Source organism: Schistocerca serialis, chromosome 1, assembly GCF_023864345.2.
Source record: "Schistocerca serialis cubense isolate TAMUIC-IGC-003099 chromosome 1, iqSchSeri2.2, whole genome shotgun sequence".
Classification (NCBI taxonomy): Eukaryota; Metazoa; Arthropoda; class Insecta; order Orthoptera; family Acrididae; genus Schistocerca; species Schistocerca serialis.
This window is the reverse complement of record NC_064638.1, coordinates 483,126,473-483,149,615: the sequence shown is the minus strand read 5'-3', so window position 1 is coordinate 483,149,615 and position 23,143 is coordinate 483,126,473. Positions and strand designations below refer to the sequence as shown.

The 23,143-nt window shown below is 43.0% G+C and overlaps 1 protein-coding gene across 5 annotated transcripts in view; it reads right to left on the bottom strand.

Moving 5' to 3' along the window:
• Positions 1-23,143, bottom strand: part of LOC126473637 (kinase D-interacting substrate of 220 kDa) — a 383,513-nt gene that overhangs the window by 163,081 nt on the left and 197,289 nt on the right. The window contains exon 1 of one of the 5 annotated variants that reach the window (XM_050100876.1): positions 2,059-2,154. The exons of the other annotated variants lie outside the window; for them this stretch is intronic. The gene's annotated coding sequence lies outside the window, so the exon portion shown is untranslated. Of the gene's footprint in view, positions 1-2,058; positions 2,155-23,143 lie in introns of those variants that run through there. 5 annotated transcript variants of the gene reach the window in all.

The window sequence follows — 23,143 nt, the reverse complement described above, 5'->3', positions numbered from 1 at the left end:
GAAGCTCTCACAATATCCTGGAGAACTTCCCCTCTTTAACGACATAACGAGGCGGGTTTAGCCTACTGCGATAAGCGTTCGGCAACGCCAATAGTCGCATTCCCCCCGTCTGCTGGAACACCATTCCGAACTGATTTCTGCACGTAAATCGGACTTAAAAATGCCAGTGACAGACGTGTACGCGGTTTTCTCTATTTATTTTACGAGGAACTACTATGCTGCGTTCACGATGCAACTATTTGTAAGAAGTAAAATAAGCATTGTATTTGGGAACGAAAACCGGATTTGAAGTCTTCGGAAATTTTCCTAACAGAATCAGCCCAATGTGGAGATAATTACCGAATTGTGTTGCTCAAATCTGGTTTAACGCCGTCTGCATAACCCGGCTGCAGACGTAACATTATGTATTAACTAGAAGACTAGAGACCTAACGAGGGCGTTACACGATCTTTTTAATCTACCACGTTTTCCAAGGATTTCGTTAAATATACCTGCTTCAGTAACGATCGTATGCTACGTAGAATAGTCGCGAAACAGATGCATGTTTCGACTGTGTTCCTTGTTCGATTCCGAATACGCACATTCGTTTCGACTGAAATATGTTCATCAGTTCAAATGGTTCAAATGGCTCTGAGCACTATGGAACTTAACATCTGAGATCATCAGTCCCCTAGAATTTAGAGTTGCTTAAACCTAACTAATTTAGGGACATTATACACATCCATGCCCGAGGCAGGATTCGAACTTGCGTGCGTAGCGGTCGCGCGGTTCCAGATTGAAGCGCCTAGGACCGCTCGGCCAAACCGGCCGGCCCTATGTCCATCCGTCATTAGTTAGAAAAACACTTTACGATATATAAGAAAGTTCACCTTGTAATGGTTCTTTATTTACGTGACCATTACGGCACTCCAACCGCAGTTCTCGATACCAGTAATATCGTACTACTTTTCTGCGAAGTAACAGACATATTTTTGTGACAATATTCACATTTGGTTTGGCGCGAATGCGCACAGAGCAGTCTTTGTTTCACTTTGCATAAGTTAAGTTGTTATTTCGCTTTATAAAAGAACAGTCAAGTGTTGTGTTTGGTTAAAGTGGAAATTAACTATATGAAGATTGATACACAACTGTTTTCTTGATGATGTGACAATTAAGAAGAAGTATATTTGAATTTACAAGAAGTTTAATAAAAATGTGGATCGTGAACACAAAGTCAAAAATTATTTCTACCATACCATTGTTATGACCAGGGATTGTTTGATCATTAAGAATTTCCTGAAAAACGCATTTGTTAGATTTTCAAATATTGCTAAAATACAGATCTGTACTTTCTAGCATTTAAAGTGAAATCACCCTAGAAACAACAAGATGAGCCATACAAAACTTCGACGAAATCTACGTGGGAATCCATTCAAGATAAGTGCCAAAATTAATGACTTTTCTACAGTGACTTCATTATTTCCATTCTGACGATACCATCCACAGTCAATAACTTTGTTGTTGCCCGATAAAGCCAACGTATGCTGCGTGAGCAACATTATTAATCTGATTTCTAACCCACTTTGCAAGTGGTGGTACTATTAGAACCTTCACGTTTTTACCTACTCTCCTTAAGGACACTTTTTGACTGTGTGAGAACAATAAACAACGAAGGAAAACTGCACGTATGATTTAATGACGCACTTCCAGAACGCACAGTCTGTACTTAAGACCAACGTTCCTTTATAGCGGAAATCTTGGACATGCCGATACCAGCCGCCTGCTTCACGTAATCAAGCTGGCGCACATAAACAACTCACCTAAATATAATATGCGAGAAATATGCCCCGTAAGAAGGATTACTGTTACTCCCGTGAAAATACGTTCACTGCCTTCGGCGGCTCACAAGCAGACTGCGACAACCCAATCTGAACTAGACCTCGGGCTCAGCTGCAGATCAGTCTGTCACTATTACGTATCGGTAAGTTCAATACACCCCAATGAAATATATGCTCCCATGCACACTGCCGGCGTCATTTCGCCACGACGAGGACGCAGAGGGAAGAGGCGGTGCAGTACCTGTCCCTTGGCGGGGGCGGCGGCGCGCAGGACGCAGTAGTGGGTGAAGAAGCTGCCGTAGGAGCGCGGGCAGCGCGGCAGCACGGGCACCAGCTCGAGCGCGGACGGGCCCTTGTCGGCCATCGCTGCCTGCGGACTGGACGCCCGGCGCGCCGGCGGCCGCTGCCGGCTTATCTCGCGCGTCACCCGTAATCTCCCTCCGCTCTCCTCTCCTAGACAGCCTACAGCCGTGCACCAGCTCCTCCCCCGCAGAACACCAATAACAACCGGAGCGTGGACCAGTCCGATGCGATGAGGGCAATACGTACAGCTCCACAGTCACGTAGCCGTGAGCACGTCCTGTCGACAGCGCGCTGCCGACCGACCGCTGAGCTAGCTACCCTCTACAAAATTCGTCACTGAATGTCAGTACTGCAGCGCTGTCACGACTATTTAGATTTAGGTAAGCTTTTGACAATGTTGACTGGTATACACTACATCTACACCTACACCTACATCCATACTCCGCAAGCCACCTGACGGTGTGTGGCGGAGGGTACCTTGAGTACCTCTATCGGTTCTCCCTTCTATTCCAGTCTCGTATTGTTCGTGGAAAGGATTGTCGGTATGCTTCTGTGTGGGCTCTAATCTCTCTGATTTTATCCTCATGGTCTCTTCGCGAGATATACGTAGGACGGAGCAATATACTGCTTGACTCTTCGGTGAAGGTACGTTCTCGAAACTTCAACATAAGCCCGTACCGAGCTACTGAGCGCCTCTCCTGCAGAGTCTTCCACTGGAGTTTATCTATCATCTCCGTAACGCTTTCGCGATTACTAAATGATCCTGTAACGAAGCGCGCTGCTCTCAGTTGGATCTTCTCTATCTCTTCTATCAACCCTATCTGGTACGGATCCCACACTGCTGAGCAGTATTCAAGCAGTGAGCGAACAAGCGTACTGTAACCTACTTCCTTTGTTTTCGGATTGCGTTTCCTTAGGATTCTTCCAATGAATCTCAGTCTGGCATCTGCTTTACCGACGATCAACTTCATATGATCATTCCATTTTAAATCACTCCTAATGCGTACTCCCAGATAATTTATGGAATTAACTGCTTCCAGTTGCTGACCTGCTATATTGTAGCTAAATGATAAGGAATCTTTCTTTCTATGTATTCGCAGCAAATTATACTTGTCTACATTGAGATTCAATTGCGATTCCCTGCACCATGCGTCAATTCGCTGCAGATCCTCCTACATTTCAGTACAATTTTCCATTGTTACAACCTCTCGATACACCACAGCATCATCTGCAAAAAGCCTCAGTGAACTTCCGATGTCATCCACCAGGTCATTTATGTATATTGTTAATAGCAACGGTCCGATGACACTCCCCTGCAGCACACCTGAAATCACTCTTACTTCGGAAGACTTCTCTCCATTGAGAATGACATGCTGCGTTCTGTTATCTAGGAACTCTTCAATCCAATCACACAATTGGTCTGATAGTCCATATGCTCTTACTTTCTTCATTAAACGACTGTGGTGAACTCTATCGAACGCCTTGCGGAAGTCAAGAAACACGGCATCTACCTGTGAACACGTGTCTATGGCCCTCTGTGTCTCGTGGACGAATAGCGAGAGCTGGGTTTCACATGACCGTCTTTTTCGAAACCCATGCTGATTCCTACAGAGTAGATTTCTAGTCTCCAGAGAAGTCATTATACTCGAACATAATACGTGTTCCAAAACACTGTAGGGAATCCCGAAGGTAGCGCGGATAAAATACAGGGAATGGACGGTTATTTGCAAGTGATACAGAAGCCAGACTGCAGTTATGCGGTACAAAGGGATTAAAGTTGTCAGCTGCCAATGGGCATTGATTTATATCAATGGGGCAAGTTGAAAATTTGTGCCCGACCGGATTTGGAACCCGTGTCTTCTGCTGACTAGGCAGATGCATTGAGCACTAAGATGTCTGGACACAGTGATCACCACAAGCGTACAGCCAACTCACCACGCCTCCCGTCAGACCCAAATTCTCAACTTACACTACGCACTGTTGATTGGCTGGTTGATTTGGGGGGAGGGGACCAAACAGCGACGTCATCGGTCCCATCGGATTAGCGAAGGATGGAGAAGGAAGTCGACCGTGTCCTTTCAAAGGAACCATCCCGGCATTTGCCTGAAGCGATTTAGGGAAATCACGGATCATGATATACTGGACGCGGGTTTGAACCGTCGTCCTCCCTCCTCCCGAATGCGAGTCCAGTGCACTAAACTCGCTCGTTCGCACTGTCGATGTTGCTCATTAGCGTCATTACTTGCGGAATCTCGCCGATTTCCACGAGATATCGAGTTTGGTGTGCATCTGCGCTAGCGGGATCATTGGGCATATCTCCGCGTATATATAACGGAAACAGTGAGGGGTTTTGAAAGAAGTTCAGGGAGAAGCAACAAAAACTTTTAGCTCTGGCAATTACATTGCAATTATATCAGATAGCACACGACTCGAAAGGGCAGTTGAACTGAGTGGACAGTGTACTCAAAAAGAGGATGTAATATGAACATTAACAAAACTAAAACAACGGTAACTGAATGTAGTCGAATTACATTGCGTTTTGCGAAGACAATTATATTAGGAAATAGAGTCATTAAAGAAAAAAGTACTTAAAATAATAAAATTCGGATCTTCCTACACGCTGACCGCTCGACTACGATGATTACGTAATTTCTTACTTAACTTCACAAAATACTGAACCAAATTAACGGTCCCAGATCCGGAGACTGACCCCCCATCCACCCACCACCCGCACACAAGATCAGGCTACTGAACAATCAATATTGTATAACGTTAATTCATATTATTATTACCGAGCGAGGTGGCACAGTGATTAGCACACAGGTCTCGCATTCGAGAGGACGCCCATCCTAATTTAGGTTATCCGTGATTTTCCTAAATCGCTTCAGGCAAATGGCGGGATGGCTCATCTGAAAGGGCACGATAGGCTTCTTTCCCGTCCTTCCCTAAACCGATGGGACCGATGACCTCGCTGTTCGGTCTCCTCCCCCTCGCCCCCCCCCCCCCCCCCCATCAACCAACACAATATTATTATTATTATTATAACCAACCAAAACGCTATATACATACAAATAATTTGTTTATATACAGAGTGAAAGACGGCAGAAAAGGGATCAAAACGAGCGGTAAACATTGTACACGGTTTGCTGACGATATCAGGAATTTTAGCACATTCTGGAAAGGCCATGAGCTCTCCGACGTTTCGGACAACCACAAACTGAAAATACATTGAAACTAAACTAAAACAATGGTGATAGATAAATTGAACGTACAAGTTACGACAAACATTGAGGTACGAAATAAACTACTGGTGCAAGTAAGTTAGTTTTGCTACTCGGGAAGTACATGAACTCATAACAACTGAAATAAGAGTAATTCATTAACAAGCAACCACCTCAATACGGAAACACGAACGAAATTCATCAAGAGACTTATTGCGACCATTTCAAGCTATATTTGTGAAGGGTGGACTCTGCAGAAACAAGGAAACACAAGATTGGAACCTCTGGCAATGCGAGTATTGAAAAGAGCCACAAACACATCTTGGAATGAAAGAAAATCGATCGAAAAAATGCTAAAAGAAATCGAAGAGCTAAGCACAATGATTAAAGCGATATAGAAAAAAAAGCAGATTAGTTGGGCCACCTAACCCAAGGGAAAATCCTTGGGAAAAATCGGTACGAAGCCCCAGAGCATTCAGATTACAAATTGCTTTCAGTGGAATGAATTACAGCAACTACAACAAAACAGTAAAAACGGCGACGTACAGAGAAGGACAGCCACGTCATCAAGGTGCTGCCTTTGGTGTCTGATGATGATGACAATTACCCATAGTAATTTTAGTTTATAACAAAGACAACAGATCACGGCAAAAGTGTCCGGACACCTATATGAAATGCAGAAATGACTATTATCACGAGGAACGGACCATGAGAAGGAGAGCATTGTGTTGGCAGTAAGAATCCAGTATTAGGAGCTGAGTGACTTCGAAAGCGGCCAAGCGTTTGGACGTCACCTCAGTAACAGATCATTCGTCAGAAACACTGCAACGCTTCTTAAGCTGCCCAAGTCGACTGACTGTGATGTGATGCGATTGCAAAGTGGAAACGTGGAGGAGCAACCACAGACAAACCAAGACCAGACAGACCTCAAGCACTGATGGACAGGGACCATCTAGCAATTCGGAGAGTGGCTGTACAAAATTGCATGAAATCTGCGGAAGGAATGACTCGTGAGTCCCAAAGCGCTACAAGCAGACCAACCAGCACAATGGCTGTGTGTTGGGAGTTAAAAAGAGTGGACTACAATGGTCGAGCACATTCCTTTAGTCAGCGTTAATGATGCGATGTAAAGAGTGACGCCAATGGACAGTGGATGAGTGGAAACGGGCGATTTCGAATGAAGAATGACGCTATACCCTGTGGAAATCCGACGGAAATTTTCGGGTTGTCGACTGCCTCGAGAACGTTACCTGCCATCATGTGTAGTGTCAACAGTGAAGTATGACGGAGGTGGCGTTACCATTATGGGGGCGTTTTACGACGTTACTGTTTGGTCCCTTTACTGCGCTTAAATTTTCTCCATACAGAGATCATTAGACGCGAAGCACTACCTCAGCTGGAAAAAAAAAAAAAAAAAATTAAAAATGGAAGAATAAAGGGAGCCATACTTAAGGGCCGACCCCGGACGTTCAGATGAAGCGATTCAGGGAAATCACCATCATCAATGTCGATTTCATCATCACTGTCGGCGTCAATGATGCTCAAATGCACTCTTGCTGTTTCTCTGATGTACAATGTTATTTCCCTGGCCTCTCTCTCTCTAATGGGACCGATGATAAAAACTTAAGCTGTAACTGAGCGGTACGTGGAGGATTACTCGCGAGTCTTCTTTTACAATAATAGTGATTTAATAAGGCAATAAACCTCCTCCCATGAACCATGGACCTTGCCGTTGGTGGGGAGGCTTGCGTGCCTCAGTGATACAGATAGCCGTACCGTAGGTGCAACCACAACGGAGGGGTATTTGTTGAGAGGCCAGACAAATGGGTGGTTCCTGAAGAGGGGCAGCAGCCTTTTCAGTAGTTGCAGGGGCAACAGTCTGGATGACTGACTGATCTGGCCTTGCAACAATAACCAAAACGGCCTTGCTGTGCTGGTACTGCGAACGGCTGAAAGCAAGGGGAAACTACGGCCGTAATTTTTCCCAAGGGCATGCAGCTTTACTGTATGGATAAATGATGATGGCGTCCTCATGGGTAAAATATTCCAGAGGTAAAATAGTCCCCCATTCGGATCTCCGGGCGGGGACTACTCAAGAGGATGTCGTTATCAGGAGAAAGGAAACTGGCGTTCTACGGATCGGAGCGTGGAATGTTAGATCACTTAATCGGGCAGGTAGGTCAGAAAATTTAAAAATGGAAATGGATAGGTTAAAGTTAGATATAGTGGGAATTAGTGAAGTTCGGTGGCAGGAGGAACAAGACTTCTGGTCAGGTGACTACAGGGTTATAAACACAAAATCAAATAGGGGTAATGCAGGAGTAGGTTTAATAATGAATAGGAAAATAGGAATGCGGGTAAGCTACTACAAACAGCATAGTGAACGCATTATAGTGGCCAAGATAGATACGAAGCCCGCACCTACTACAGTAGTACAAGTTTATATGCCAACTAGCTCTGCAGATGACGAAGAAATTGAAGAAATGTATGATGAAATAAAAGAAATTATTCAGATAGTAAAGGGTGACGAAAATTTAATAGTCATGGGAGACCGGAATTCGGTAGTAGGAAAAGGGAGAGATTGAAACGTAGTAGGTGAATATGGATTGGGGCTAAGAAATGAAAGAGGAAGCCGCCTGGTAGAATTTTGCACAGAGCACAACTTAATCATAGCCAACACTTGGTTTAAGAATCATGAAAGGAGGTTGTATACATGGAAGAACGCTGGAGATACTAAAAGGTATCAGATAGATTATATAATGGCAAGACAGAGATTTAGGAACCAGGTTTTAAATTGTAAGACATTTCCAGGGGCAGATGTGGACTCTGATCACAATCTATTGGTTATGAACTGTAGATTAAAACTGAAGAAACTGCAAAAAGGTGGGAACTTAAGGAGATGGGACCTGGATAATCTGAAAGAACCAGAGGTTGTACAGAGTTTCAGGGAGAGCATAAGGGAACAATTGACAGGAATGGGGGAAAGAAATACAGTAGAAGAAGAATGGGTAGCTTTGAGGGATGAAGTAGTGAAGGTAGCAGAGGATCAAGTAGGTAAAAAGACGAGGGCCAGTAGAAATCCTTGGGTAACAGAAGAAATATTGAATTTAATTGATGAAAGGAGAAAATATAAAAATGCAGTAAATGAAGCAGGCAAAAAGGAATACAAACGTCTCAAAAACAAAATTGACAGGAAGTGCAAAATGGCTAAGCAGGGATGGCTGGAGGACAAATGTAAGAATGTAGAGGCTTATCTCACTAGGGGTAAGATAGATACTGCCTACAGGAAAATTAAAGAGACCTTTGGAGATAAGAGAACGACTTGTATGAATATCAAGAACTCAGATGGAAACCCAGTTCTAAGCAAAGAAGGGAAAGCAGAAAGGTGGAATGAGTATATAGAGGGTCTATACAAGGGCGATGCACTTGAGGACAATATTATGGAAGTGGAAGAGGATGTACATGAAGATGAAATGGGAGATACGATACTGCGTGAAGAGTTTGACAGAGCACTGAAAGACCTGAGTCGAAACAAGGCCCCTGGAGTAGACAACATTCCATTTGAACTACTGACGACCTTGGGAGACCCAGTCCTGACAAAACTCTACCATCTGGTGAGCAAGATGTATGAAACAGGCGAAATACCCTCAGACTTCAAGAAGAATATAATAATTCCAATCCCAAAGAAAGCAGGTGTTGACAGATGTGAAAATTACCGAACAATCAGTTTAATAAACCACAGCGGCAAAATACTAATACGAATTCTTTACAGACGAATGGAAAAACTGGTAGAAGCCGACCTCGGGAAAGATCAGTTTGGATTCCGTAGAAATACTGGAACACGTGAGGCAATACTAACCTTACGACTTATCTTAGAAGAAAGATTAAGGAAAGGCAAACCTACGTTTCTAGCATTTGTAGACTTAGAGAAAGCTTTTGACATTGTTGACTGGAATACTCTCTTTCAAATTCTGAAGGTGGCAGGGGTAAAATACAGGGAGCGAAAGGCTATTTACAATTTGTACAGAAACCAGATGGTAGTAAGAGTCGAGGGACATGAAAGGGAAGCAGTGGTTGGGAAGGGAGTGAGGCAGGATTGTAGCCTCTCCCTGATGCTGTTCAATCTGTATATTGAGCAAGCAGTAAAGGAAACAAAAGAAAAGTTCGGAGTAGGTATTAAAATCCATGGAGAAGAAATAAAAACTTTGAGGTTCGCCGCTGACATTGTAATTCTGTCAGAGACAGCAAAGGAATTAGAAGAGCAGTTGAACGGAATGGACAGTGTCATGAAAGGAGGGTATAAGATGAATATCAACAAAAGCAAAACGAGGATAATGGAATGTAGTCGAATAAAGTCGGGTGATGCTGAGGGAATTAGATTAGGAAATGAGACAATTAATGTAGTAAAGGAGTTTTGCTATTTGGGGAGCAAAATAACTGATGATGGTTGAAGTAGAGAGGATATAAAATGTAGACTGGCTGTGGCAAGGAAAGCATTTCTGAAGAAGAGAAATTTGTTAACATCGAGTATAGATTTAAGTGTCAGGAAGTCATTTCTGAAAGTATTTGTATGGAGTGTAGCCATGAATGCAAGTGAAACATGGACGATAAATAGTTTGGACGAGAAGAGAATAGAAGCTTTCGAAATGTGGTGCTACAGAAGAATGCTGAAGATTAGATGGGTAGATCACATAACTAATGAGGAGGTGTTGAATAGGATTGGGAAGAAGAGAAGTTTGTGGCACAACTTGACCAGAAGAAGAGATCGGTTGGTCGGACATGTTCTTAGGCATCAAGGGATCACCAATTTAGTATTGGAGGGCAGCGTGGAGGGTAAAAATCGTAGAGGGAGACCAAGAGATGAATACACTAAGCAGATTCAGAAGGTTGTAGGATGCAGTAGGTACTGGGAGATGAAGAAGCTTGCACAGGATAGAGTAGCATGGAGAGCTGCATCAAACCAGTCTCAGGACTGAAGACCACAACAACAACAAGGCAATAAAGTAATATAGTTAGCAGTTACAAAGTAGTCTTGGATTACCCAACGCTCCGTGTGGTACTTAATGAATATCAACGTTATTAAGGTACCTCAAACTGGTACTAGGATATCGAAGGCCGCACAGTACATAATGCAGATTAAATTGAAGAAATATTTTTAATAAGAAAAATTAAGAGCGTTTCATCCATATTTTTCTAGAAAGAATCCTGTAGCGGCAAGTTTTAAAGATGCCTGCTTTTTTTTACGGGTCGCTTCACGACCTCCAACTCTTTTATAACGTAGTAGCCTCGTACTGCATTTACGACGGCATCTCTCAACACGATAACCTCAGCATCTACGTGGAAACGAGGCCACCTATAATTACACTGGTGTATCCGCTATCACATTGCGGGATTTCCAACAGAGACTCATCCCAGCGCAAAGCAAATCCTGATACACGGGCGTGTCGATCCCTAGTATGAATTTCTTCTACATGCATTCTGACCACACACAACAGAATATCTGATCACATTCTACTTCTAGAAAAGTCGTCGCAAAAAAAGTTTCCTGGTACTATTATTCGAAAATACTCGACTTGGGTAGTGGCTTTAATTCGATTACAACGTAACTTTTTCCTCTACAATATTTTGGAAAATAACGCAGAATCGCATCCCGGTCAGTTTCCACGTAAACCTGTTAACGTGTGTCCCAGAGCCACATCTGAAACACTCTTGAAGAGTAATACTCACCTCCGTCGCTCGGGACCCTATGGCTCAAGCAATCTTCCGACTTTTACGTGCACATCCTTCTCGTAATTCAATGATAGCCTGAAAATTTATGAGCGCGAGATAACATCGGAAGGACGCAAACAGGGATGTAAATCAGCCCCTACTGGTCTAACACGTGTCGCTGATAGACTACACGTATCTCAGCCTCCAGTTCACTCCATGTGAACACGAATTCTACGGAACGAGTTTTACTTTTTTCCTCCACCTGACTATCCCCAGTGTGTTGATAACGGGTAGGTTAAATATGTCGTGCGCGTCTGTTGTGTGGGATACCATATAAATTTCACTTTCATCTAAGCCTTAACTGTAGTCGTGGGTCCAGTGCACCATGTTCAGTTTTGAATGTGTGTGAAAAACATAACGGGGACCACAGCTCTCCCCGGCGCTCCACCTCCAACTTTTAGGTACCTTCCGGCACTAAGTTGAAAATCACATGTCTGACAGGCGTGTTTCACTCACGGTTCCTAAGGCCAGCATCGGATTACGCGTAGGCCTACTGCAACAAACACTACAGATATGCCACTTACTTGCTTTTTCGTTATTTCTCCAGTTTTATTGTTTTATTTCAGATAGAGTAATCGGAAATGATATATGATGTATTACAGCAATGGTTGAATATCGAACACCTGTGAATAATCATCTTCTGGCCACAAATTCAGATAATGTGTTTTCAGACAATGACGAAGAATTTCTGTCGTGATCACAACTCTCAAACGTCTGACAGCGAAGAGATTCAAGATAAAGCTGAAGTGAATGAAGGAATATTATTATTAGGGAAAAAATTGATTCACACGTGCTATAAAGCATATCCTGCAAGAAACGCTCGTGTCAGAAGCCATAATACAGGGTGAGACAAAAAGGACTTTACAACTACGAAATGATGCAGAAATGTATTGAGATAACTTACAGAATCGGTAGATGTGTCATTTTGTAGCAAACAACCTCACGTTTCACATAAAAGTGTCAAGTGTGATTTGGTTTCAATGTTATTACCATTTTCGATGCGGCAAACATACCACCTGTTATCAATTTCTTCCCATATACGTTGCAGGAGCCGGCCGTTCTAGTCGAGCGGTTCTAGGGCCTTCAGTCTGGAACCGCGCTGCTGCTACGGTCGCAGGTTCGAATCCTGCCTCGGGCATGGATGTGTGTGCTGTCCTTAGGTTAAGTTAGGTTTAAGTAGTTCTAACTCTAGGGGACTGATGACCTCAGATGTTAGGTCCCATGGTGCTTAGAGCCATTTGAACCACGTTGCAGGAAACCGGGCATAATTCGTGCAACGGCTACATAGATTCAATTTTTCAGGTCGGCTAAATTATTTGGTAGGGGAGAGACAGGTCTTTAATGAACCGCCAGAGAAAGAAATTCAGTGGTGTCAAGTCTGGGAAGCGAGGTGGCCATGCCATTGGCCCTTCATGGCTAATCCACCGACCTGGGAAACCATGTCGCAGTGAACAACCCGCCTCAACCACGCTCTTCTGCCAAGAGTTAATTTTAGGCTTGCTTAGAGCTTCTTTAGCATATTCGGTGCGAAATTTACGCCCATGAGTTGTTGCAGATTTAGTTTTATGAAACCAAAAATCACAGCGAGCACGCTCCGCACCATTTTAACTGTGCATTACGCTAACTGGTGGCGGAATGGAGTACTGATGTACTATGAGAATCAAACTTGAGGATGTTTGCTACAAAATGGCACATCTACCTATTCTGTAAGTTATCTCAATACATTTCTATATCATTCCATACGTTGTAAAGGCCTTTGTGACTCACCCTGTCTTATCACACTGCCTTGCACCAGTTGTCGATCAAGAAGTATTAAGCCAGTTGATCCAAATAACTAAAAGCTTCCCAAACAACTTACGATGAGCACTGCTCCAACTCTAAAACTTCAACTAGCAGCACCCTATAATTAATTGGAGAGATATAAGAGAAAGAGGTGCTCTTTCTGTTCGACTAGTAACAAAGCGAAGACTACATTCGAGCGCTAAATGCAAGCTGCCTATTTGCATTACTTGTTCTAAACTACTGTGTAATTAGTGCTTGTAACTTGGCCATCGTCGGTTTTTTTGTTGAAGGAAATTTGAAGTTTTTGCTTTGATGCTTTAAAGGAGGACTTTTTAAATTTAAGAAAAAAGTATTGTTTGTTTCTTAGATCTCTGTTTAGTAGTTTCAACGCAATTTTCTTCGATGGCATATTCCTAATTTAATCTATGTAAGTGTAGATTAGAATAAAAATGTAAGTTCCTATCATTGATTTTGCTAAATAGTACGTTTGTGACGTTTTAATTCAAAGTACAATAAAAAGTTTATAAATAAAACATACTGATATTTTTATTATCATTTCGAAATAGGCCATAGTACCCACGACTACGCGAGCGTAACTACTTTTCACAACTAGAGTTAAAACTGTTCGCTTACTGTGAGGAAAACAGCGCGACCTTCTTCTAAACGGGTGAATAAAAAAAAAAAAAAAAAAAGTAAGGAAGATTAGGTTTTAACGTCCCATCGATATCGAATTCAAAACAGAAGCTTGGATTGTTTGAAGATTGGGGAACGAAATCGACCACGCCCTTTTAAAGGAACCATCCCGGCATTCGCCTAAAGAGATTTCGGGAAATCGCGGAAAATGTAAATTCGAGTGGTCGAACAGGTATGTCAGACGACTAGATTGCTAGTCGGCACTGCTGGTTATGAAAATCCCGTTAAAGTTACTATTTACTTTTGGCTCTTTAGGGGATGATATACGAGTAACTGCTCCGTTCTTTGTCGGTCATAGCGTCAAATCACGATTTGTTAAATGTATGCAGCTGGTTGAGCCATATAAAAATTACAGATATAATTCTCTTTATTTCATTTGTGACTACACTCCAGCACTGTCCAACCGGAAAAGATCCCGAATAACATGTGTCTGGGCCGCTCACCATCTGCGCTGCTTGCTCCGCAGTGCCATAATACAAAATAATCCTCCCCAAAATAACAATTATTTTCCACAAGTTCCACATGTTTGGGCGTTCTAGATATTCTTAAATGCTGAATTGAGTTGTTCTTAATGGAATATAATTATTCTGTTGTACTCACAGGGAAAAATTCTTCATGATATTTGGCGCATGAATACAATCACGATCATATTTCCGCGCATTGCGTCTATACAATGCCTAAGAACTCAGGCTCAGAATGGCGCACGAATACAATATTCAATAATATGTTTGAGTTATCTTCACAGTCTCTCGGAAGCTGTCTGCTACTAGCAACTGTCTGGTGGGCGTACTGTCTTTCAGCTTTTCGTTGCATTTTAACAAACACATCCCTTGTTATACAGTTTGAGACTATTCCTACAATGACTCACTAGCTAACAAATGGCAAAAAGCGCTGGAATGAAAAGAGAGGTGAAATTCTTTGCAAAGGTCGTCGTGTTGTCACGAGGCTCCTTTTAATGAATCTGACGCCAATCCCCCTGCCTGTAGGGCAAAACAACGAGGAACTTTCCCACGTTTGTGTAGCTTTAATTTCGTGACTCAACGCACTACCTGATGCCAGCGGTGTCAGCGGCGTACGAGGAATTAAAAAACCGTGCCTGCGCAATAGATATGGAGTGGCTGGTTGCCCATATTTCTGAATTGGAATACCAGAGTGACTGACAGTCAAGGAATGGAGGGGTGGATGTTGGATTTGCCGGTCGCTGTGGCCGAGCGGTTCTAGGCGCTTCTATCCGGAACTGCGCTGCAGCTACGGTCGCAGGTTCGAATCCTGCCTCGGGCATGGATGTGTGTGATGTCCTTAGGTTAGTTAGGTTTAAGTAGATCTACGTCTAGGGGACTGATGACCCCAGAAGTTAAGTCCCATAGTGCTTACAGCCATTTCAACCATTTGATGTTGGATTTGGCAATCTATATTATTAGTGAGGACTGGAATTAATGTCATTTTTTAAACTATGCGTACCTCTCACACGTTTAAACGGCGAACCGCCAAGGTGGATTCTAGCCCATTTTAGGGGTCCGTACCTCAATCGGTAAAACGGTAGTGTTATAGGATCACTTAGGTGTCTGTCCGTTTGTTAAGAACCAGTTTCCTCATGAGTCGATGGAGGGATCAAGTTGAAATTTATGTCAAATACAAAGGTCTACGGTCCCTTAGCGGTAAGGGTCACATATTTCGATACTCGCGAACTCATTCATTAAAAACTATAGATGAATTACCTATATACACAATTAAGTTTGTAAGGAACTGTCATGGCGCGAGTCATACTGGACTTGTCCGATTCCTTAAAATATTACGTTTTACATAAGACAGGCATCCACAGCGAGAAGCGCGAGGGGCCAGCACATGGGCGGGGCCACGTAGTGGCATAAAGGCGCCCGGTAGCACCACCTCCCGGTAACGACACACATTATGCGCCGGCTTCGAGCGTCGCGTCTGTTTCCATTTTACCTTTCTGCCGGCTTTCTTCGCCGCCGCCATTGTTCGTCCTCGCAATAAAAGCGCGCCGCCCCCGCGTCTCGAATTCGGCATTAAAGCGCGGGTCACGTTGCGAGCAGTTGCAATAAACGGCCCTTAATACCGCCAGTTAAAAGCGTCGTTAGCACATGAATGCCGCGCCGGGCAGACCTGTTTCCGTCACAGCCTTCGCCCGCCTATGCGCTCACCTCGCTCTAGCACGATTCGCAGAACTCGGCCAAAAGCCAGCACAGCGGCCCATAAATACGGCAGACTTGCAACGCTACTCTACAACAAGATACAACTGTCATAACTGCGACTGCTTCAGGCTTATGTTCGAAATAATTCGAGGAAGAAAAAAGCAGGCAGAGAGAGGACGAGAAGACAGATTCTCTGTCAATACTCAGCACGTAATCTAATGGATAGAAATAAGGTGATACGTACCTCAGAAATCAGTGGTTGGGCTCATTTTTACCCTATATAGTCGCCTTGCAAGTAACTTCACCGAGTGTGACTGTCGGTAATTTGTGTATATTTATCATTTTCCCCTTTATCTGTTCCATTTGCCTGCTAGAGTGGGGAGAATACCCACTGATAAGATCCGTAAAACCTCTTCTCCGGATCTCGTCAGGGTCCGTGAATGACGCCTAAAACTCCGTAATTCGTCTAACTTCGCCAGCTGCCACCATCGTATGTTATATGCATTTCCTTACACTTCTCAGTGAGGAATCTGCCTTTTTCACATCTAAATTTGTTCTTTATCCACTCCAAACACCTCCACACGTATGAAACGATATTTAGCAGTTGCGACTGGTTACCAGTCGTGTAATTCAACAACAATTAGCCTTTCTGGCTCTTATACCTACAGCACAGGTACATACGTAACACCCACTGTACAGAGCATAGCTCAAGATACTTTTTTTTTTTTTAACCAGTGCCAGCTTTCCTGTTACAGTCGCAAATGAAGCAAGCTAAACATGATTGTATGCCTTTATATAACCGCTAACTATCTTGTTTTTTCTTTACTCTACATACAAATCGTGAACAGTCAGGGCTCTATGATTTATATTCTCCCTACATAACGGCAAGTCTCAGTGAGCAAAGGGCCAAACTACTGCCCATACCTTGTAAAGGAGCTGCTTGAACCGCAAGTGCGTAGTGGGTAGAGTATCCCGATATGTCGGGACCGTCATCGCTATGGACTTTCTTGTCGCGACAAGACCCAATTTTGTACCGATTTTGCAAAATACTGTTAGGAGCTTGGCTCAGGTACTGGCGTAACGCCATCTGTTAGCGCAAGATGTAAATGCAGCCTCAGTCAGTTTTATTCATATGAACAAATTTATGTTGAGGGGGTCGTCTCAAAGATGGTGTTGCATGTTAGTATCGCGCATCGACGATGCAAGAACCTTGCAGATCTAGCGCCACCATTCGAGAAAATACCAGATTTCTCCAGTAGTACGGGGCTGGAATTATTTAAGCAGCGCCACGCGGAAGAATCGGGCAGTTCCCATTTGAATAGCGATCTGATACGACGATTCTTGCTAAAGGTAATACGAAAAACGAGTTCGAAGTTTTTACTGTGGGTATATAGAGCGTGAAGTATATATTGACGTGTACTTCGATGACTAAAGTGTTAGTGTCGACTGTTTACCGTCTAACAACCTTATCATATCTTACGAAAATGCCTAAGGATGGAGACAGAAGGTGTCACTTTTTTATTCCCGCACACAATGCCACAGTGGAAAGAGTATTTTCGCTGATGTTGGCCCAGTGGAACGATAAAAGAAATCGACTGCTGCCGGGGGCGGTACAATCAATCTTACAGTGCCAGCTTATTTACAAGCTGACTTGCATGAAGTTTTATAAATACGTAAAACAGAAAAAAGTCTCGCTGAAAAAGGTGGAGTCCCCCGAAAAACACGAAGAAAAACACGAAGCACCAATTACTTCTGCGGCAACAAGTTCCAAGTAACTGTGTTATAAATAAAAAGTAATTATATTAAATAAAATTTTAATTCATTTCTATACCCCCATCTCAGAGTGTTCCGACAAGGTGCCAGCTGGATACAGCAATCCTAATAGTGACAATTTTAGCATCAACCTGACAACATCGAACGCTAAGTTCAGCCAAAGCAAATTACTAAATCGTTGACGAAACAGCATAGGGTCTGCTCTTTAACTGCTGCAGAACGAGATGGGATCACGACCAAAAAACTGCAAGAAAAGGAGGCACGGGTCCTCACAGAAGGACTACAGCACCAGAAAGTCGAAGGATTGTTCGATTACCCCCGACGAAATGACGGGTGACACGAGCTGAAATCCAGGTTGACGTTGCAAGCAGTATGTCATAACGAACCCTCGGGAACAAATTCCTGAAGCAGGGTTGAGATTTCGAGTTGTCCTGCATTGTTCACCGCTGACACCATACCACAAAAAACCGCGACTTCGAAGGTGTAAAGCCAGAGTAAAAAATTCAGTGGCGTTCGGTGGTGTTCAGCGACGAGTCTCGATTCTGTTTGTGGCGATCACATCGACGTCAACATGTACGTAGAGTCCTGGTAAAAGATCAAAGTAAGCAGTTATTCTAGAGAGCCATACATCTCAAACTCCTAGAATCGTCGTCAGGGGGAGCTGTTCGATGTCAAAAGGAGGATGAGTTGGTAACTGTTCAAGAGAATATGAATGATCAACAATATCTGGCAAGATCGCCAAACCCTATTCTCATACTTTTCCTGGCTGAGGTAGAAAATGGATAATGCAAAAATTCGGATTTCGGCTCACACCGCAAATGCATCGACGAACGCACGGATCCTCGATGGCCTGTCCGGTTGATGATTCGATTCGTCACCAATAGAAAACGTGTGGGCTGCGATGGGAAGACGTATACTCCCATACCAGCCCCGACCCAGCACTATTTATGACCTGACGGAGCATGTGTTTTTGGGACAGCTAGGGTTGCCAGGTCCAAAACACAGAAAATCTGGACTGGGCGTTGTATTTAGCCTGGCATTTTGCCTTAAAAACTGCACTACCGAATTTAAACGGTAATAGAATCAGTAGCGAATTTTCATTCGTTTATTAATAATTAATTACAATCAATTTTTTTGCGATATCAAGCTTAATCGTGCTTAAACTAAAAAGTAATCAGTCAACAGTTTAATAATTCGTCAGTTGTGACAGCAACTAACAGTCCAGTTTTGTTAACCGCTTTGCCTTCTTGCTAACATACTCTTATCCCAAAATAAACTAAAGGTACTTCATTAAACAATATAAAAAAATTTATCTACTCTTCCTGGGCGGACAACGAAATTATATTTTCGATTAGACATAACTAAACAACAATACTAAGTAGTTAAGTAGTAATATTTCTCTTTTGAATCCACTTTATCAATAACATTTTTATCTAGGAAACCTTTTCGTGAAACATCTGACAGGATTATTTTAAATTACAGAATCCGGGCCTAGGAAGAAACACATAAGGCATAGAAATGGCATTAGTTGGTATGTCCACATATCTAACCGTAAATCTCCTCATTCCTCCTACATTTATTCCTCACGAAGTTAGCTTGGAACGGGCCTTCTCTACTTCGTCGCTATACAGCTTAACAAAAAGCCGGACATGGCAACCCTTAGGATAGCAAGAAATTCCTCAAGATGACATCTGGAGCTTATTTACTTCCTTGCCACAACGAAGAGCTCTCTGTTTATACTGGTAATGATGGTGATGAATGGTGGCATGAAAATATTATTATTATATATATTGTGAGCATCTCCACGAAGTCTGACAAAGCCGGCTGCGGTGGTCTCGCGGTTCTAGGCGCGCAGTCCGGAACCGTGCGACTGCTACGGTCGAATCCTGCCTCGGGCATGGATGTGTGTGATGTCCTTAGGTTAGTTAGGTTTAAGTAGCTCTAAGTTCTAGGGGACTGATGACCACAGCTGTTAAGTCCCATAGTGCTCAGAGCCATTTGAACCACTTTGAAGTCTGACAAATATAAGACTACTGCTTCATGCTGTAACATTTTCTATTTCCGTCAATGATCCCCTTCCTCCATGAGAAACTGCAGATGGTTTAACAAGAACTGAGTACAGTTTGATGATCAAGAACTATTTCACTGTACTCTTGAGGGTCACGTAACGGCGATGAAAATTTCTTTCGATGCTTGAGAACGATTACTAAGTGAAAAAGAGTCTATGAGTGAACTCAAGACAATTCGTATTTCCATTAACTGACTAAGCTGCACAAGCAGAAAACAGTATCGCAGGTCGTTTCTAAATAATCTAATTGCGTTGACCCCACCTAAGGGCAAATCCTGTGTCACATAATCGACAGTCGTTTCGTATATCCAAGGAACTTGCAATGACGTGAACATACATACGGCATATACTGGAACCGTACGATAAATCTATAGAACAGATGCTATTTTCAGCTGGTGCTTGCTGCTCGTTAATTGAATTGTGAACCACCAGCACCGGCCGAGCGTGCAGTTGGGGTGGCTGTGCTCCATCGGTCCTCTGTTTGGACACTATTCTTGTCGCTCGTCGTAATGCATGTCGGCCAAGTGTATAATGATGTTCAAATTACAACGTCCACGGTCGTCGCTCTCATTATAATGCGAGACAAAAAGACTCTCAACTATTCTGCCGTAAAATTCTCTATTTGAAGCATGCTCCTGTCGCGCACCAATATGTGCGAAGTACGTGTAGAATAATCCACTCGATATCTACGGTAATTAACGAGACGCAGACAATAACAAACTAGATTTTTTTTATCGGATATGTTTTCATGTAGACGTCGGAGCCGCAGAAGCGAAGCTGATATTTTTAAGGTCTATTTTCGCAGCCACGTCGAGTCACAAAAGGCGGAGTAGATTGCAGCAATTTGCGTAGCAAGAACGTAATTCATCTGAAGAGGTATCGACAAGCTATTTGTTAGGCCAGACTCACGTATTATTCGTGTTTTCGTAAATGGAGCTGCTACCATTCATGAAACAGAACAAAAAGGGGATCGGTGAAAAAATATCTTAAAAAGACGTGGCACTGAAGCTTATCTGAAATCTTTTTTGGGTAGACGTTAAAACTTTTTTAAAGTCCGTGAACTATTTGTCCATGCATAAGCTTCATTGTCAAGGCGCTAGTTTGCGACCTGCGCGAAAGTGTTGGCGAACAACTTGTTACTGAGAAGACAGCGCTGGAGAGCAACCATACGCCTAATTTCTATAGTGTTGTCATACTGAAAACTACCAGCTGGCTGAGCTCTTAAGGAATGTAACAAACCTACTACAGACGAGATTGGGTACACTTCGCTTGTCCGTCGTTTCCTGGAGCACTGATGTGCGGTATAGCACACTTACTAAATAGTATCGGCGGCGGATCTTTAAGAAGTATAGGGAAGGGCTCCTCATTTTGAATATCACGAAATTGGAAGTAGTGTCTAAGGCATATGATCAGCGAGCGGGCTTAGCGAACATTAAGACAAAGGCATTTTTTCAGTGTGGGGAGATATTTTCATGAAATTACCATCACCAACTTCCTCCTCCGAATGAGGAAATATCTTGACTCCCCTCTACATTGGGAGAAGTGACTGCAGTGATAAAATATGAATAGTCAGTCAGTGTCATCACAGGAAAATTTTGGTACTCATTTTTCCCAAGTGCTGTAGAGAGTGGAACGGTGGAGAAATAGTAAAAAATGTTCAAATGTATGTGAATTCCTAAGGGACCAAACTGCTGAGGTCATCGGTCCCTAGACTTACACGCTACTTAAACTAACGTGAACAACACACACACCCATGCCCGAGGGAAGACTCGAACCTCCGGCGGTTGGGGCCGCGCAGTCCGTGACATGGCGCCTCAAACCGCGCGGCGAGAAATAGTAGAAAAGTGCAAAGTGCTTAAGTAGGATTTGCAGAGTAATGATGAAGATGTATACATATGTATTCGTGATGAGTTGTAATTTGCTTTTTGCTATCACAGATTTTGATGGTACGTTACCCGAAATGCGTTAATAGTATAAGGCGAAGTAAAAAGTTGTGATCCCGAGTGAACAGTCATTATATACAGATACATCATCTACTATATGTAGCTGTTTCATGTTTGGTAAGCATATTTAGTATCCATATAGAACTTGAATTTTTTCCAATTAAATAAAACATCACAATAAAATCAACGCAGAGGTGTTGTAAACAGTCTGGATACAGCAGACACAGACAAAAACGCACCCGTTTGCGTTTGGGATGATGTGGACACAGTATATAGAAATTGAAATTATTTAATTAACACCACTATCTGCACGGTAAGTCGTTAACATAATTATAGATCAGCACCAGTGTCATCATATATTACGTCCAACTTTTGTAAAATACTGTGACGTGGAAAAAAGAATATATTATGAATATGATTTCGCAGTCGCATTTCAAAAACAGGCCAATTGCGCACACAGGAAGTAACGAACGCGTCTGCAACAAACCAATAAAAACAGACCAGCCCCGTATTCATTATTCTAGCTATTTTCCGTAGCTATATGACTACGTGACGCTATAATGCTATTCCCGAAGCGCGCTATTCAGGTCACCCTGCACTATTATTGTTCGTTCGGAAGAAACACCAGATGTATGTATGTCCGAAAGAACAGACACCAAATACGTATGATAAAGGTAAAGACGGCCAATGATCCCTTCAGTGCAGATACACACCAAGCTCCAAAGTCTTACGGGAAACGGCGAGATGCCGCGAGTAATGGGACTATTGAACAGGGGCACTATATCATTAGTGTGCGGTATGAGCTGAGAATTTGGATATGGCGGGAGGCACGCTCGGGTAGTCCGTCGGTTGTGGTGAAACTGTGTTCGGCTGGCGCAGTGGTTAGAGCATCTGCCTTGTAATCAGGAGACTTTAACTCGAATCCCGTTCCGGCACAAACTTTCAACTTGTCCCATTCTTAAAAATCAATGCCCACTGGCAGCTAATGTCTTTAATTCCTTTGTGTCTTTGTAAATGCCATTACCTATTTGCGCCCCACTCTCGCGCAATCTTTGCGTTAGCTCCGTCTGTGATTATTTCTCGGTTGAACCATCCTTTCTTATTTTCATTGTCGTGGAAACATCTACGGAAGAAATAAGCAGGCATGAAACATTGTATAATGTAAAGCCTATGGCATTTGGCAGAAAGGAGATAACGATACCGACGGATTGAAAACATAATGTCACACACTCAACGCAACATGTATGAAATAAAGATTCAAAAGTGTCAAACGCGGAACGCAGCAATGAATCTACAGTGTCACGGAAGGACTATGTATGCTACTGAATGCTTTTACGACACGATGTGTGTCGATCATGCCGTCTGTCGATTATTAAGTGTGTCAGCCAGGTAATATATGACGTTATGCACGACTGAAAGGTCACTGCTGAATAATGTATGTACCTTGAGTTCAAGGGAGACGCCGGAAGCGTGGCTGCCTTTCGAAAGCCTGTGTTTGTTTATAAGCTCAGTTAAAGGAGAAACAGCCGAAGGGTAAAACCCGTTCCGACGTGTCGAAATATGTAACAGTGTCATAAATCACGGGTGAGCCTTGGAAAATCTCTGTCTGCAGCTGCTA